The following is a 17,810-nucleotide window of genomic DNA, read 5'->3' as shown; positions in this document are numbered from 1 at the left end:
CTAGTTTGGCAAATAACCTCTTATTGCTGGAAATGGAGGGGTGGGATTTACAAGAAATGGAACTAACATGAGAGTAAGAAAGCTTGGGTCAGATTTCATAATGTTCAAATTGTGCTATATACATAAGGTAATCCAGTCAAATTAAAAAATTACGTTAACATTTGTACTGTACTACATCGCAACTTAAAGGTATTATTAATCAAATGTTATTTTTGACTAATATATTTAATGCTTGATAGTTTAATACAGGACTTATATAGCTATTAAAAGGGGGTTGGTTCAAAACAGCATTATTGCTTTTTGATTACGATTTTGTATGAAGAAGCAAGGAATGGATTTATCAAGCTAATTGTCACATTTGGATATTTTACATATCTCAATGAATCCGTTGGGCAGATCATTTGATTTTTCTGTCAATTGCTTAGATTTCAGTTATTATAATGGTCTAAATTGTTTGAGCTGAAAACTGTTGAATGTGCATGCTCTGAGAAAACACTCAATATAACTTTTAAGGTATTTAATTCAAGATTATTACGATCTAGATAAATATCAGTGCTATTTCTAAGAATCACATATAGCAAGGAAATCACTTTGATATGAGATCAACTTCATGATCAACTTCGTGATCTCATATCATGGCCTAAAAAGTAGATAAGCATGCATGTGCCTTATTTCCAATAAGCTCTTATACTTTACTTAGATCAAGAGCTTAATATATTATTTTCCAGTACCACAAAGGATGGTGCACACAACACATTTCTCCATATCTCCTGACTTGTGCATATTCATAAAAATGACATTATTTTAAACAAAAATCGCCAACACCATCAAATGTAGTTTTCAAATTTTTATATGTGTAGATATTATTTTACTTTATTTCATTTTATTTTATTTTATTTTATTTTATTTTATTTTATATTTTAGAGATGCAGCTTTGCTATGTTGCCAGGCTTGAGTGCAGCAGGCTATTCACAGGCAAGATTATAGTGTACTGTAGCCTCAAACTCCTGGGCTCCAATGATTATTCTGCTGCAGCCTCACAAGTGGCTGGGGGATTGCAGGCTTATGCCACTGTGCCTGGCAAAAATAATTTTTATGCAAATGTTTATGTCTTTAAACAATATTTCCTATAAATTCCTTGGCAAATATTCATTTAATTCATGTATTGCCTTTTCATAGGTTAGTCTTCCATTGCCCTAGAAACATGGGATTGCCACATAGAGAGAACTTCTTGGATTCTTCATTTTACCTATGACAAAATTAAGGCACAGAGAGGACAATGATCATTTTCAGTGGGAAACTGAGCATTTGCTTATGCAAAATTACAACAGTCAGACACTATGTGTTTGTATTAAATATTGGATGTAGTGCATTAAACACTGGATGAAAGAAAAGCAGAACTTAGAAAGGCTTTGCATGGAGGTGAAAAAGCGTGGTGTGGCCAGATGGACTCTGATGCATAACAACACAGGGATTTTAGAGCTGCACAGAATTCTCCACTTCAGACCTGTCTCTGGTATCCAGTGAGCCTAATGGCTTTGACCTACTATCACAGTCTCCTTGACTTTTTTAGTTTGCTGTCATGGTCAAAATTCATTTCAGCTTTGTTTTCTAGCAAGTGTGGATACAGTTAGTTGCTGTCATGTTGTGGATGTATCACACTATATTTAATAATGAAACAAATAGTTTCCTAATCAGGAGCCCTGAATGTATTTATAAAGATTTTCATTTGCTTTTCTCTCCTCAGGTTAGGCTAGCCATAAAAAATCAATATTTGTCATCAATCATTACCCAGGTAATACTGGTTGTGATGGTGTCAGCATTTTAAAGCAGAAAGATTCTGGAAAGGATTTCAAAAGTGATTAAAAAAAAGACATCTTTGTTCTGTCTAATCAAAATTCCCTTCTCATTGCTCGTGAAGCTCATACTTAAAATTTTAAATGATTTACCCCCTGTACATCCAAATCAATAAGGGCCCCAAGGGGCTGCTCTCATGCTGCCCACTGAAGTTACCTAGAGCTGAGTGTTAAATGGAAAACTGAGCTTGGGGATGCCATTACAATCTTCTATTTTCAGAGATCTTCCCTCAACATACAGGTAGGGCCAAGGAGAGAAGCCGTCCTGTGCTAGCTGCCAGAACTTCTTGGTGTGTGGTCATTACAGCCACTTTGTGATCTCTCAGTACCCTTTTACTCACTATCTAAATTATGGTTCTTGATGGCAAGGAGTTTCCTTCATCTCTGCATCAACGCCTAATACAATGCCTGATACACAGTATGTGCCCCCAAATTGTTTTGCCGACTGAATAGTTAAGCAAATTGTCTTGTCAGATAGTCATCTAGCCTCCTCTTACATCCTCTCAATGGCAGACATTCCTTACATTCTAAGATAGTCTCTTCCTTCCATGTTCTTCTCTGTTAACGTTATTCAGTGTGACAATGTCCATGTCACCTAAATGTCATTAAGCCATGCAAGGTTTTGTCTTGCAGACTTTTTATTGTCCAAACGCTATCTGTGCTCTCCTACATTAACAGGGGATTTTATCTGCGTGTAGTTCCCATTTCCTGCTTCCCTGCTCTGTTTCATTATAATACTGCTCGGTTTCTGATACACACACACAGATTATCTTAAACTAAATCAATGGGTTAATTGTAAATTAATGTAATTAACTGTAATTGTTATATTAATATATAATACAAGTGTTAATTAATGTTTGTGTAAGAAAATATAGTAGTATATATTTAACCAATCTCTGAGTGCTCTCATACATCCACTCTTAGTCAATGAATCCCCATTCTCTTGAGTTAAATTTGTTCAACAACATTTGATTAAAGTTAAAATTGTTCAGCAATATTTTTATGCTGCTCTGGGTTCACTTTCTGCCATTTGTGTTCTGTACTGGTGAACAATTCTAAGCCATAATGCCTGGTAAGTGACAATGCTGAATAAACTACAAAGAAAACAAGTGTGCGTGCTTGTATGCTGTGTGTCACTGGGGTTTACTATACCTGAAGGTAAAGGTAAGCAGATAATATGGGACTGGTAGAAGTCCTTTGATATAAATATCACCACAACTAGGTAAAAATGACCAAAAGAATAACGAATGAAATATCCTGATGAATTTAATCTGAAGGAAAAGGAATACTTACCAATGTACCATAAACGTGTTCATTTACATGGAGCTATACCGTGGTATACATATAACCCTTAAATGTGTGATTCAGCCATGCAGACAGCATGCCTATTTCTGGAAATGCATCCTTTGAGCTAATGGGGTACTGTGACTTTGGCTTATCTCTCTGGTTCTTTAGGTAGTGCAGGATAATCATTGATGGGCTTCCTAATTGATTGATTTTGCAATCAAACAGACATACCCTCTTATTGCTTGTGTAAATTTGGACCAGTTACTTAAACTATCTGAGCCTTAGTTTTCTTATCTGTAAAATTTGGTTATCTACCTGCGTAGTATTGTGAAGATTGGCAGGTGTACATAGAGGACTTTTCAGCACAGAATTTGTAGTATAGTAAGCCATTGTGTGCAATTTTTAGTTGTTGTTGCTAGTCATGCTTTTCTGTTTATAAGTCAAGAATGGAAGGAGCAAAATTATCCTTAGTATTTGTAATGACTTCCTAAGTATTATTGCTTGCTGGTGGGTGAAAAAAAACTCTCTTGATTGGCTAGATTTTCTATTTTTTCCATGTTAACTACAATTAAATTGCTGGGCGTCAACTGGTAAAGTTAGTATTGTATGAAAAAGTGTAATTGTGAAAACAAATCCTAGAATTATTAAAGAAGAGCAAAGGTAGGACCTTCAAAATATTAATATCAAGCATTTTCAAGATTGGGGCATAGTTCTCAGAAATGTAATTGAAGATTTCATAAAAATATTCTATGGTTAAATAAATTTAGGGAAATCTGGATGATATTTAAATAATATCCGTTCCTGTTAAGTCTTTTCTATGCTAACACACACTAAGACTTTTAATGAAGGGTGTGTAATATTAAGAACTTGTAGGCCAGGTGCAGTGGTTCACGCCTGTAATCCCAGCACTTTGGGAGGCCGAGGCAGGCAGATCACATGAGGGTCAGAAGTTCGAGACCAGCCTGACCAACATGGTGAAATCTTGTCTCTGCTAAAAATACAAATATTTGTATACATTAGCCAGGTGTGGTGGCAGGCACCTGTAATCCCAGTTACTCAGGAGGCTGAGAAAGGAGAATCGCTTGAACCCGGGAGGCGGAGGTTACAATCAGCCAAGATCATGCCACTGTACTCCAGCCTGGGCAACAGAGCCAGACTCCTTCTCAAAAAAAAAAAAAAAAAAAATTAGACCTGTAGGCCAAGCATGGTGGCTCACACCTGTAATCCCAGCACTTTGGGAGGCAAAGGCAGGTGGATCACTGAGGCCAAGAATTTGACACCAGCCTGGCCAATGTGGTGAAACCCGGTGGCTGCAAAAGATACAAAATTTAGTCAGGCGTGGTGGTGAGTGCCTTTAGTCCCAGCAACCTGGGAGGCCAAGGCAGGAGAATTGCTTGAACTTGCGAGGTGGAGGTTGCAGTGAGCCGAGGTCACCTCTCGGCACTCCAGCCTGGTTGACAGAGTTAGATCCTGTAAAAAAAAAAAAAAGAAAGAAAGAAAGAAAAGAAAGAAAAAGGAGGAAAGAAAGAAAAGTTAAAAAAAAAAAAAGGACACTGTTAGACCTACTTCATCATAGACCCCTTCCCAACACAAAAGTCTCCTACTAAAGTCTTGCAGATTTTATTTTGTATATGCTTGCTTCACTAAGCATTTTTAAGACAGATGTGTATCTACTGCGTTATTAAAGAGCCTCTAACTCAAAGGCTGAAACGTGGTCTACATTTTATAACTTCCAAACTATAAACATAGCTCCAATGTTCCTAATACAAAAACACTTCCAAAATTATTCAATTACATATGTGTTCATTCTTTATCGGAGTAATATATTCAGTTTTTTAAAATTTTTGCTTTTTTTCTCTCCCCCATATTGTGCTCTTAAACTTCAAAAAAGCAGCACGTGTACATATGTTTCAAAATATTTGCTGTCCAAAGAAGTTTTACTTCCAAAAGCGTGATTCCATTTTGTTTAAACTTCTTCTCTACAAGGAAAATCTGGAAACTACTCCTTTTCTCTCATGTCTTGTCTTCTATTTACCTTACTTTTCTTCTTCAAAAGTACGTGGCTATTTATTGAACATTTCTTGAATCTTTAAATAAGATCCCATTCTTCAGTTTCTCACAAGAAATGTATTAAGAAATTGAGTGGGAAACTTATGCCAAGTTTTATATAGAAGGAGTGTAGCATGACTATAAAGAGCACAGTCTATGGAGTCAGGCAAGGTAAGTTTTAATTCCAGCTCAGTTACTTAATTGCCTTTGTCAATGTACGTAAGTTACTTCTATCCTAAGCTTCATGTTGCTTCATGATAAAAAGGGAAGCATAGTGCTTAATTCAGAATCATTGTTAAGGGCAAACAAGATAACATGTTCACAGAATTTAGTTTCTAGCACCAAGTAAAAACTCAGGAACATTATTATCATCTGTTTATCCAAAAGTGAAGCTATTTATTAACTAAAAATAAATAGAACATTATGGACTATATGAAAAATATCCCAAAGAATTCTCATTAAACCCTCTGAAGGCACCTAGCTATAAAGAGTGTTCATAACCTACTTTTTCTGCAAAGACAATTGAAAAATACCAAAAATCACAAACGAAGTATGTATTTTTTATAGCTATTATGAATGTTTATAAACAATATTTATGTGTATTTTGCCAGGAAAAGGAAAATTAAGTAACGTAGGCACACACATACACACACAGAAACACATTAAGAATAAAAAGAAAGTATGTGGTAGAAAAAATGTAATTCTAAGTATTCAAAAACAAAACAAAACAATATCAAGCAGTGAGATATAGAAAGTTATGAAAGTCTGTGATGATAAAATTATGATTTCAAGTCCCCAAATGCCTGGATTTGAACTCTGGCTCTAAAACTACCTGTGTGACCTTGGCCTCATCACCTAACCCCTGTATCCTTCAGTTTTTAATCTCTAAATGGTATTATTAATAATAATGCCTATCTTATATGGCTATGATGATTAAATGAGTTGATATATATCATACTAATTTTCTATTAACATGTAATAAATTCCCACAAACTTAACAACTTAAAACCATTTATTTATCAGCTTATATTACTGTAGGTTAGAAGTCCTGCACAGGCACTTTGGGAGGCCAAGGCAGGAGGTTTGCTTGAGCTCAGGAGTTTAAGATGAGCCTGGGCAACATAGTGAGACCCCATCGCTACTAAAAATCAAAACAATTAGTGAGGCGTGGTAGTACATGCCTGTAGGCCTAGCTACTTGGAGGCTGAGGCAGGAGGATCACTACTTGAACCCATGAGGTTGAAGCTGCACTGAGTCATGGTCATGCCACTGCCACTGCACTCCAGCCTGGGTGAGAGAGTGAGACCAGTCTCAAAAAAAAAAAAGAGTCCTGGACGATATGGGTAGGGTATTTGTTCAGGGCCTCACAAGGCTACAATAAAGGTGTCACTTGGCTGAACTCTTACCTGGTTACTCTGGGGGAAAATCTACTTCCAAGCTTATTCTGGTTTTTGGCAGAATTTCTATCAGCTCCTTGGGCTGATAGAAATGAGGTTTCTCTTTCCTGCTTGCTGTCAGCTGGCTGAAGGCTGCTCTCAGCTCCTGGAAGCTGCACACATGTGCTGTCATGGGACTCTTTCCTATTTCATGTCAGCCACAGAGAATCTCTCTCTCACTGAATCCCTCTCATCCATAGTATCTGACCTCTAGACCTTGATTCCCCAAGGGCTCATGTGATTAAGTCAAGCCCACTTGCATCATCTCTCTGTCTGGTTTGGGTCTTTAATTCATATGCAAAATCCTTTTTGCTACGTAACATAAACATAGCAACATAAACATAACACAATCGCAGGAGTGGTATCTCACAGTATTCACATGTCTAGGGTTATACGGGCACAGGGTGTATATATTACATGGAGGGAATCTTAAGGGCCACTTTAGAATCCTACCTAGTACATATATGAAGTGCTAGAGCAGTGCTTGGCACATAGTGAGCACTATATGTGTGTTAACTATAATTATTATCTTGAGTAGCTGACAAGTTCATAAGCAGTTTTAAAAAATAGCAATGCCACAGTATTGGCAAGAGTGAAGTAATATCCCAATGCACCCTTAAAGAAACGTAAATTGGCAGAACCTTACTGGAAGAACCAAATTGGCAATGTGTATGAAAGACTCAATATTTCCACTTCTAGGAATTCATCCTTAAAGGTATAAGAGATAGATATATACATGTATATAAAATGTTGGCTAGGTGCAGTGGCTTGCACCTGTAATCCCCACACTTTGAGAGGCTGAGGCAGGAAGATCGCTTGAGCCCAGGAATTCAAAACCAGCCTGGACAACATAGTGAGATCCTCTGTCTATAAAAAGAAGAAAAAAAATTAAATAAAAAAGGAAATGCTAATTATACTGTGATTTATAATAACAAATACTGAAAAATAAACCAAACATGTCCCTTTAGGGGTTTGGTTAAATATCATGACCTAATTATTCATTGAAATACAATGCATTAGACCCAAAACCAAAAATCAAATAAAACAAAAGCACATGGATTTGGAAAACATTGAATAAGAAGGTTATATGCTCATGTTATTAGTGGAGAAACTACAGGTGTAAAACTGCATGTACTGAGTTAATCAATGCACACTTCCTCCAGTAGTGTGAGTAGACTCTTGGCAAGATATGGTCACTTGACAAGGGAGGGAATATACCCTGACAAACCCCCTGAGATTACTGTAGTTCAAACCAGACTGCTGGTGACTGCTTAGGGAGCACCAGCATCTTTCCTGGAGTGTGAGGTGGGCTTTGACAAGACAGGATTACTTGACAAGGGAGGCAACGTGCTCTGACACCAACTGATCATGCCTACCCACCAAATCAGCCAGGGCATCCTCAACAGGAAGTCTTTGCACCATCTTTCCTAGTGCTCTGTGCTGCCTCTGTTCGTTCCTACCTCAAAGTGGAAATGGTGTGGTGTGAGCCCTGAGTCCTGATTTATAGTTCTCCTTTATGCTAAACTGGCTAGATTACACACCCAGACAAGATTTTAGAGTATGATTTTTGTTTTTAGCTCTAATACAAGGCATCCTGGAATACAAAATATGTACCAGTGGGGTGGGGAGTATGGAAATTAGAACACCTACGATGCACATTTTGGCATTATGAAATAGCTACGTGGAGGCCATTATCCTAAGCAAGCTAACACAAGAACAGAAAACCAAATACCGCATGTTCTCACTTACATAGTGGGAGCTAAATACTGAATACATATGGACACAGAGACGGGAACAGTAGACACTGGGGAGGGCTCGAGGTGACAGAGTGCGGGAAAGTGGACTGGAAGGCTACCTAGTGGGTACTATGCTCATTACCTCGGTGATGGGACCATGCGTACACCAAGCACCCATGACACACAATTTACACATGTAACAAACCTGCACATGTACTCCCTGAACCTAAAATAAAAATAGAAGAATAAAATAAAATAAAATAAAATAATAAAATAAAATAGCCACTATTAGCCCCATTTGACAGGTAAGAAAACTTAGACTGAGAGAAATTAAATAACTTGCTCAAGAGATCCTATTCGGGAAATGGTGAAACTGGGTTTTGAAGCAACTGGTGTTTCACCATGCCAGGGATTCCTGGTGGTTTCTGAGACTCTGCATATATTTTTAAAAATCTCCCCAGGACATTTAATGATTTGCCCAGTGTAAGTATTATTGTAGTACACAGTACTGCTTCCCTATATACAGGAAGGCAAATTAGTAGTAACAGTGCAGATTCTTTTCTTTTTTTCTGCGAAGACTTTTTTCCAGCTCTAGTCTCTCAGATCTCAAATTTACGAGATGTGCTTTTTTTTTTTTTTTTTTGTGATGGAGCCTTGCTCTGTTGCCCAGGCTGGAGTGCAGTGGAATGATCTTGACTCACTGCAACCTCCACTTCCTGGGTCCATACGATTCTTGTGCTTCAGTCTCCCACGTAGCTGGGACTACAGGCATGCCCCACTACACTGGGCCCATTTTTGTATTTTTTGTAGAGACCAGGTTTCACCATGTTGGACAGGCTGGTCTCAAACTCATGACCTCAGATGATCTGCCTGCCTTGGCTCCCAAAATGCTGGGATTACAGATGTGAGCCACCATGCTCACTTACTTATGCCCCCAAAGCTCCACCCCGTAATACCACCACCTTGGGGGTTAAAATTTCAACATATGAATTTCATGGGACTCAACCATTCAGACCATAGCATTCTATTGAATAAATATAGCAATTGTAACAATTCTTATCTTAGGAATACTAGTAAGAAAATTGTATTTTATATACATCTTAAAATGAATTATTGTATATAGAATCAGTAATAATGCAACAATTCCCATTAGAGCTATTTTATTTTATTTTTGAGACAGAGTCCCACTGTCACCCAGGCTATCTTGGCTCACTACAGCCTCCGCCTTCCAGGTTCAAGCAAATTTTCTTATGTCTCAGCCTCCCAAGTAGCTGGTGTTACAAGCATGCACCACCACATTTGGCTAATTTTTGTATTTTTAGTAGAAATGGGGTTGACCAGGCTCGTTTCAAACTCCTGGCCTCAAGTGATGCATCTGCCTCAGCCTCCCAAAGTCCTGGGATTACAGAAGATCTATTTTAAAAACCTAATAAGGTATCATCTTTTTGGACCACCACAGGGCTTGTGAGGGGACCTTGGAGTAGAATTGAGGAACTTCTGACCTCTAACATACACAACAAATACCATTTTTCAGTGCTAGAAAATATAAATCAAGTCATCTGTACTTCCCTCTGTTTGCTAACAGTTTCTTCCAGCCATGTACTGTCAGAAAGAGCATTCTCTATTATAGGGTGTTTTTAAAATATTGTTTATGATCACTTTTGTTTGGCTATGTAGATGGGACAAACTCAATTAAGAATGTTCATAATAACTGTCTTTTCCCATAGTTTTCCTCCCTTCCCACCTATTACTGCAGACATCTGAATGGGAGTAGCATCCTATTCTCTCTCACAATTTAGCTTTCCCTGTATGATCTTGCTTCTATTGCCATGGAATCATTACAACGTCGCAATTTTGGTAATACAACCAGAGTGTACTACAGAATTAGATTGGTGAAAACAAACTAGAATAAAACAATTCCTTTCTCTCTCACTCAATCTCTCTCTGTCTCTCTCTGGTGTGCTCTCGCTCTTTCTCTCTCTCTGAGTCTCCTAAGCTTTGTTTAAAATTACTATACTGCCATTTTGAATATGTTAATTCAAACTGTGATTATTCTATGTCTTAATCAGTTCTGGTTACCACGACAAAATATCAGAGACTGGGAGAATTATAAACAACAGAAATTTATTTCTTACAGTTCTGGAGGATGGAAGTCTAAGATCAAGGTGCTTATAGATACTGTGTCTATCAGAAACTAAGGTGGAAAATATTTTTTTCCACCTTATTTTTGTGTTTACTTAGATATATAATTGTACAATTCAATCTTTCTCTAATGACTTTGTGCAAGTATCTTCAGAGCTTCCAGGGCATAGAAGTATAAATGTGACCAAATATATCACATTGACAGAAACTATTTACATTGATTTTATATTAGATAAAGAAATCAATTAAACACCTATATAGTGCAACAATTTCCACATAGTTTCCTATAACTGATAAACATAAGGTACAACATTTTGTTGATTTTAAAAAATCAACAATAACTTTCAGTCCTTCAGAACTTTCCTGCGATATTTCTAAAACTGTCAAACATCACTGCAAGATGAGCGTCTGTCTAACCAAATAAAGGTTATGTTAGGTCTACAAGTGAGTTTTTAAGGTGCAGGCTGCTTGGCTTTCAAACAGGGTCAACCCAGATCCAGAGTCCTGTAGTCCCTATTATAGCAGGTAGTGGCGATTTGACTTTCAAAAATATTGAATAAATAACTTTAGGGCGAATGGTAGATGAAATAGTTATTAATTCCGTGCCTCCATCTTCCCATCAATAAATACATCCTTGAGAATGATCACCATCCACATATTGCCTTTACTCTATTGAATTAAAAGAAATATTTCTTTAGAGTGATAAAAGAAAGCTTACGTTTGTGTTGTTATTTTGCCACAGTAGCACCACAAGTGGTACAAAGTATCTGGATGAATCTTATTTTAAATCTAGTAGGTAAGGTGCCTCCACCATCATCAAATAATTAACAAAGCTGGAAACCAGAGATGGTCCTACGTGAAATTAAGTAACCAAATTCTTTCAGGAAACACTTTGACCTTCCCCCCACTTTAACTGCTTTCTAAATTCTTATTCCCCAACTCCCTCCCCAAAGGAACTACTGACCTCTTCAGCCCTGTGACTTGTCAGGTTTTCTGATTGTAACTGCTTATTGGAGCCACTAAATCCTCCCTACTAGGCTTTTCCTTTTCCCCATCAAAGCTACCTTCTTTATTGTAGACCCTCTGTTTTCTGATGAAATAAAAAGCTGATGAGTTGTCCCTTTAAAATGTAAGCCAGATCTTGGCACTATACTACTTAAACCCTATCTTTTTAAGTACCTTTAGTGGCTTTCATCTCACTTAGAGAAATAGCCAAAGTCCTTGAAGGCTCTACACAGTCAAGTCTTGAAGACCTGTCTGATCTTATCACCCACTGTGTGTCTCCTGGGCTTTGGCACATACCACTCCTTTGTCCTAGACTGCTTTTCCCTAAGAAGTCCACATTGTTGGTTCCCTCACCTCCTCCATGTTATTAGCTCTTGGTGAAGTGACATTAGTTCACTGATCAACTAAAAATGAAATGTTCTTGCTCAGTCAACCCTATAGTCACCATATCACTTAATGGCTTATTTTTCTCAGTAGTATTTATCTCCATATGATGTTTATATATTTAATTTATTTTTTCTTCTTATTATTTGTCTACTCCTTTCCCTAATAACACCCAGTAATTTTCTTCTTATTATTTGTCTACTCCTTTCGCTAATAACACCCAGTAATAAGCACCATTAGAGTAAAAAAAAAAAAAAAAAAGAACAAAACAAAACTTAATGTTGTTGATGTTGCTTCTTTGTCACTCCCCAGCATCTAAAATAGTCATCGGAACATAATAAAAGCTCAGTAGATGTTTACTGAATAATGAATGGCCCGTAAACAAATGACAGACAATTAGATCTCTTTTCTATAGAATAGCATAAATGACCAAAGGATGATACTCAACCAAAGGATCAAAGGATGATACTCAAATTCCCTAAAAAACAAAAAAAACAAAAAAAAAAAGGAGTTATTGGTGTTCAGCATAGAGGCCGACAGAATATGAGGATATATGATAAGGTAGAGGCAAGTCTGTCAGAAGCCAAAGCCATCTATAAGCTGAGGAGATAAGGAAGCAGAAGATAAAGAAACGGAGGAAGTTGGTCAACAGAAAGACATGGAATAAATATGCCCCAGGGAATTTTACCTACCAAAATCAAGGGTGAGCATGATGTCCACGAGTGGCACAAGGAGGGTGGTCAGTCTCTAGTTTGCTACTTTCTTAAAAAGATAAAAAAAGTCCCTTCAGTTAGACTTGATTCTTACTACCAGAAAGGTATAGATAGGACCACCAGGCTGATATTTGATGGCTTAAGATGTCACCTCTCCTTGGTATCCTATATTGTGCAGGTGTCTTTTGTAAAACAAGTTTGTTCCCCAAACTGATGCATCTCTAGTCAAGAGCATTTCAGATAGTGTGTTAAGCTGATGAGGAAGAGATGTTTTGATTCCCTAGTCTGTTACCCCTTCCAAGTTATTTATCCAAACCAATCATGAGCTATCTTACAGAGCCAGTTCAAGTTGGAATTTAATTTACAATGCAGTCTAAATATTGCTCCTTTGACTTTGTAAACAAAATTAGTAAGAGAAAGAAAAATGCAGAATCTGAATATGAATGGGGCATTGGCCAGAGTTAGAGGAGATTAAATAAGAAAAGCCTAGAACAAAATGACCTGGACCCAAGTAACAGCTTCAGCCGTTGGCCTGAGCATGCTTTCTCTGGCTCTCCACAGGTCACACTTCTTGCTACCTATTGTCTCCTTGAATAAGAGGTCGTTTACTATTGTACTTATGCTATCATTTTCATTCAGGTGAAGTATTTCTTGGTATCCTTGTTGCAAATAATAGGACAAAAGAGAAGACTAAGATGAGTATGATTCTATTACATATGACCCAACTTACTTATCGAGGTTACCTACCAGTGTAGGAATCTTTGTTTGCAACCCATGGTCACCTTCACTGTTTCTCTATATAGCTATGAAGAAATTGCTACTCTCAGGTTTAGTGATTCATGTAAATTGACATAAATAAATTTTAAGAAATGTATCAGGCTACATATGACTGGCTTTCACTGATCATGTTAATATGGAGAGTGAAGAGATTTAAATTAATATTTTATTCAATAAAAGATTTAAGGACTCTGGTTTACCATGTATAAAATCTATTCAGCCAAACTCCTTGACATAGGACTCAAGTATTCCCTGTAGCTCTGCTAAATTGACTGGAGACGTGATAAGGCATCTAAATTCTGCAGGTATCGCCATTCCTAGCAACCAATTTGATTTTTGATGGACAAAGAGCCCCAGGAAAGTAGATGCCTTTATACCTGAGAAAAAAGAAATCCCAAGCAAGATAGACGTACCCTAATCAGTATGCTCTGGATATGACAGCATGCAAGTGAGTGATCTATTTTGTTCTGAACTCTGGCTCTGTCAATGACAATACACAATTTACTAGAACAAATCAAATAAGTGTATTTGACTCCCATTTTGACATTTCAAAACAGTAAGCCATATCTCCTTATGCAGCGAATATATTCGTATTTTTAATTTTTTCTTTTTCTTATAAGACACTGTTGTCAGAATGAGAATGAAAATGATGACTTAGGGTAGAATTGTTTTCAATGCTTTCTAACATTATGAGAAGAAGAATTTCTGCATGCATGTGATAATGTGGTATGTGTGGTTCAAAAATGTACAGCCCCCCAAATGACTTTGAGACTTTGACTATCCAATCAGCAGCTCCATTGCTCCTGTTCCCGTTACAGGTACATGTGACAGCGCTGCAGCTATGAGTGGAATTTTAAAGGGGAAGTTTGAAGAAGTCAACGGCTCCTCACCCTGCTCTTCAGTGCAGGAATCAGATGATGAAGTTTTCAGCTGTGACAGTGCTGAGAGTGTTGATAGTGTCAATCGTTCACTTTTAATGATTTTACCAGTGAGTATCTAAAGCTCTATTTCAGTTGTGCTCTAAATTGTGTTGCATGGGCCATTCTTGGGGGCTTTAGCTTAATTCATTGGCCTGTATCTGCTCTTAAGTTCTTCATCATACCAAAGTATTTGATATAATTTTGGTTAATTAAACTTCAGCAGTGTACTTCTACTCATTTCTATGGAGTGAGTATATAGGAGGCAGAAATGAGTCCAATCGGAGGTAAGCAGACAGCAACTGAAAATAATTTAATGAGTGTCTTCAGCTTGCTGAAATAAACCTATCTTTTGAAATCTAATCAGTTAAGCCATTTTGAACTTCTATAGATTGGTCAATGAGTTGCAGAATCTTTACAGTGCTGAGTGTAATACATTTACTTCCTAGATGAGAAAATGATGTTTGTTTTTAAAAAGATTGCTTATGTGAAATCAAGGCCTTGAAAACCTTGAGATCCTATAGTTATTTGGACACAGGTAAAACTCAGACTCAAGGCCAGGTTCATGCTCTTGAGTAAGGGCAGCTTTCTTCATGTATATACTTCTCCCAAGCAGTTCATGTGAATAATACCGTCTAACTTAGTATGATGTGTTCTAACTTAAAATTCTACCCATTTTCAAATTGCAGTCTTTGTAACAGATGCACATATGAAGGTTGTGAAATAGGTGATCCTTTTCCAACAGCTCTGTGCTCATTCAACCTCAATTATTAAGGGAAAAGAATCTCAAAATTATATTTTAGAAGTTAACATGCACAGCAAAACTAAATGAAGTAAAAGCCCCTTACCTTCACCCACCCCTCATGAAATGATAGGTGTAAACTTCCTTTTGACATTATATCCCATGAGTAAAGGTAAAAATTATTCAGCATAAAAGAGTGTCATTAAAGAGCGGCTGTTTTCACAATAGTTTTCTTCTAGCATTATTTTTCTGGGGTATTAGTATTTGGGGAGTTTAAACTCACCAAAACAGCCTTAAAGGGTGTAGCAAGCCAACGTGGCACAAATGGCACATGTATACCTATGTAACAAACCTGGACGTTGTGTATATATACCTCAGAACTTAAAGTATAATTAAAAAATAATTACACTGAAGTTCATCCAATGTAGTTCTGCGACCTGAGATCCTATTTTAATTCTCTTCCCTCTCCCCCAGGATTCAAAATTTTATTTGATGTTCATAATTCTCCATCATTGTTAGAATCATTTTGATTAAAAACGTTTATCTCTTGACTGCGGTAGAATCTATTTTATTTGGAACTTTTAGAAAGTGTAAAAACCTGAAGAGGAGATAAAAACACTTGGGAGAAGGGAGAATACAGGTGCTGTTCTGAGGATATGATTCTCCAGTTACGTGGAAAAGTTATAGCCAGAGAGTACAATTTCAGAGGATAAGTTTTGTTTGGGATTTATCTAAAGCCTTTTCACACCTCCCTCCAAGTGACTGTAACCTTGTGGATGGCATTGACATTGCCTTTCCCACTGAGCCATTACCTATGATGCTTAGAAGAGTACTGAGCACTAGATGATGCTTGCAGTTTTTTTATTGAGTGAATGAATTATTTTCTGACACATCTTAAAAGCTGGAGAAAATGAGTCCACTGGATATTCTTACCCTTAGATGAGCAATAGTACATATTTACATTCAAGACCCTTAGGAGCACTCTATTCATATCCTTTCTGTGTACTTGGGAGAACTCTTCTTTTTCCAGTCCTAGAGCACTGCAGGAGCTACCTACTATTTCTCAATCTTTTTCTTTTCCTTTAGCCACTCCTAAAAATCATCATCAGTTTAAAACTCTATATCTTTGAGATACTTCCTCATCTAGCAGTGCAGTGCAGTGTTTTCCACACCCCTGTGATTTTTTTTTTAAATTGCCAACATACTTACAACATCCTAGGTGTCTATGACTTTCCTGAAGTTACAAATTGGCTCTCTCCTGGAAAAATCAATTGCAGGACTTCTCTATGCAAGACACTTATTGATTTCTATAGCTTGTGAGTTCACAAAGTACCTATAATGTACATTTAAACACCATCAGGCCTTACAATTATGGCTCAAGATGCTTTCCAGATGAAAGTGATGTTCTGGTGGTTTAGGGAGGTTTGAAAAATTATAGGTCAGGCAGTTGTTGTGAGCACCTGAACAGTTCCCTGGAAGGTTAACAGTATAGTGGAGAGTGATTTTATTTTTTAATAACTATTTTGATGTGTGGTTACAACTGCCCCACTTCACCATTACTCTAGTCTAGAAAGGAGAAAGCACATACATATATCCACTGTGGTCAGAGGAGAATACTTAGGCTATTAAAGAAGGCAACTGCAACGTTTGATAAGTTTTTTTTTTCTCCCTGTGGTGCTGTTCATGTACTTTGTGAATTTTCAGGGGTTTTGAGGGAAGCATTTGTCAATATTCCTCTGGAAGGGAATGGTGATATGCATCATTGAACAACTTGTAATTGAATGTGTAATCAGAACTATGACTTGAGATAAACAGTGAGGAGGAAGGGTAAAGAATAAATGGCAATATGACCTACAGAGGACTATCTATCACTATGGGTTACTCTTAGCCTGATCGTAAATACAAAACTTTATTAATTATTTTATAAAGTTGGGCAAATTGAAGAAGAAAACCCATGTTAGTGTTTTTAAGAGGATTTAGTGCTCTGTATATAACTGAGAAAAAAAACTAATAGTGAAGAGTCAAACCTCATTTTGAATTCAAAGACTATGAGAACTAGTAGGACCTTTGAGAGTGTCTAGGCTGACTCTCTTATTTTGCAGATGTGGAGATTAAGGTCCAGGGAGAGTAATTTGACAAAAATCAAAATGTGAGCTGGTGGCAGAGGACTTTAATGTAGAGCCCTAGAATCTGCCTCTCTACCAGACTACCCAGCTCTCTGATGGTTCAGTTGCAAGCCTGGCTACTGAGTAGAGGGACACAAATCATCAAGTGAAAGACATAGCTGTATCTTTTATGCCAGCATCTCTTATATAGAATGAATCTATCTTTTGGTAAATGTAATTAGCTTCTCATTTCTTCTTGCCTTTTTGTGACTTTAGGACAGTGCTAGTGATGAGTTTATGAACAAATTCAATGAGCTAAATGAAATGGTGGGCAGATAATTCAATTTGAGCATGAAAGAACATTTGCTTCCCCTTTCTGTAAGTAAGTGACAGGGCAGATTGTTGAGACTTTCCTTGTATGTCATTGACATTGATGGAAATATCTTACAGCAAACATGTTGTTTTACATTTACATGAAGGAAATTGGTTTGTCTTGGTGACATAATGCTACTTGTGATAACGTGAAAATGTTACAATAAAAAGTGGGTGAGATGAAGTATGCAGTGTGAATCTTTAACAGCAGCAACAAATCAAGGGTTAATTCATTTACTTTAAAGGTAAAACCTTTGTATATTCCACTTTTGCCAGATGGATCAATGGA

At 37.2% G+C, this 17,810-nt stretch overlaps 1 protein-coding gene across 1 annotated transcript in view; it reads left to right on the top strand.

Moving 5' to 3' along the window:
- The window catches only part of CSRNP3 (cysteine and serine rich nuclear protein 3), a 266,956-nt gene that overhangs the window by 3,707 nt on the left and 245,439 nt on the right, over positions 1-17,810 (top strand). The window contains exon 2 of the mRNA XM_033231264.1: positions 14,204-14,373. The gene's annotated coding sequence lies outside the window, so the exon portion shown is untranslated. The remainder of the gene's footprint in view (positions 1-14,203; positions 14,374-17,810) is intronic.

This window comes from Trachypithecus francoisi, unplaced genomic scaffold (assembly GCF_009764315.1).
Source record: "Trachypithecus francoisi isolate TF-2019V2 unplaced genomic scaffold, Tfra_2.0 Lachesis_group13, whole genome shotgun sequence".
NCBI lineage: Eukaryota > Metazoa > Chordata > Mammalia > Primates > Cercopithecidae > Trachypithecus > Trachypithecus francoisi.
The sequence above is the reverse complement of the archived record's forward strand: the minus strand, read 5'-3'. Positions and strand labels throughout refer to the sequence as shown.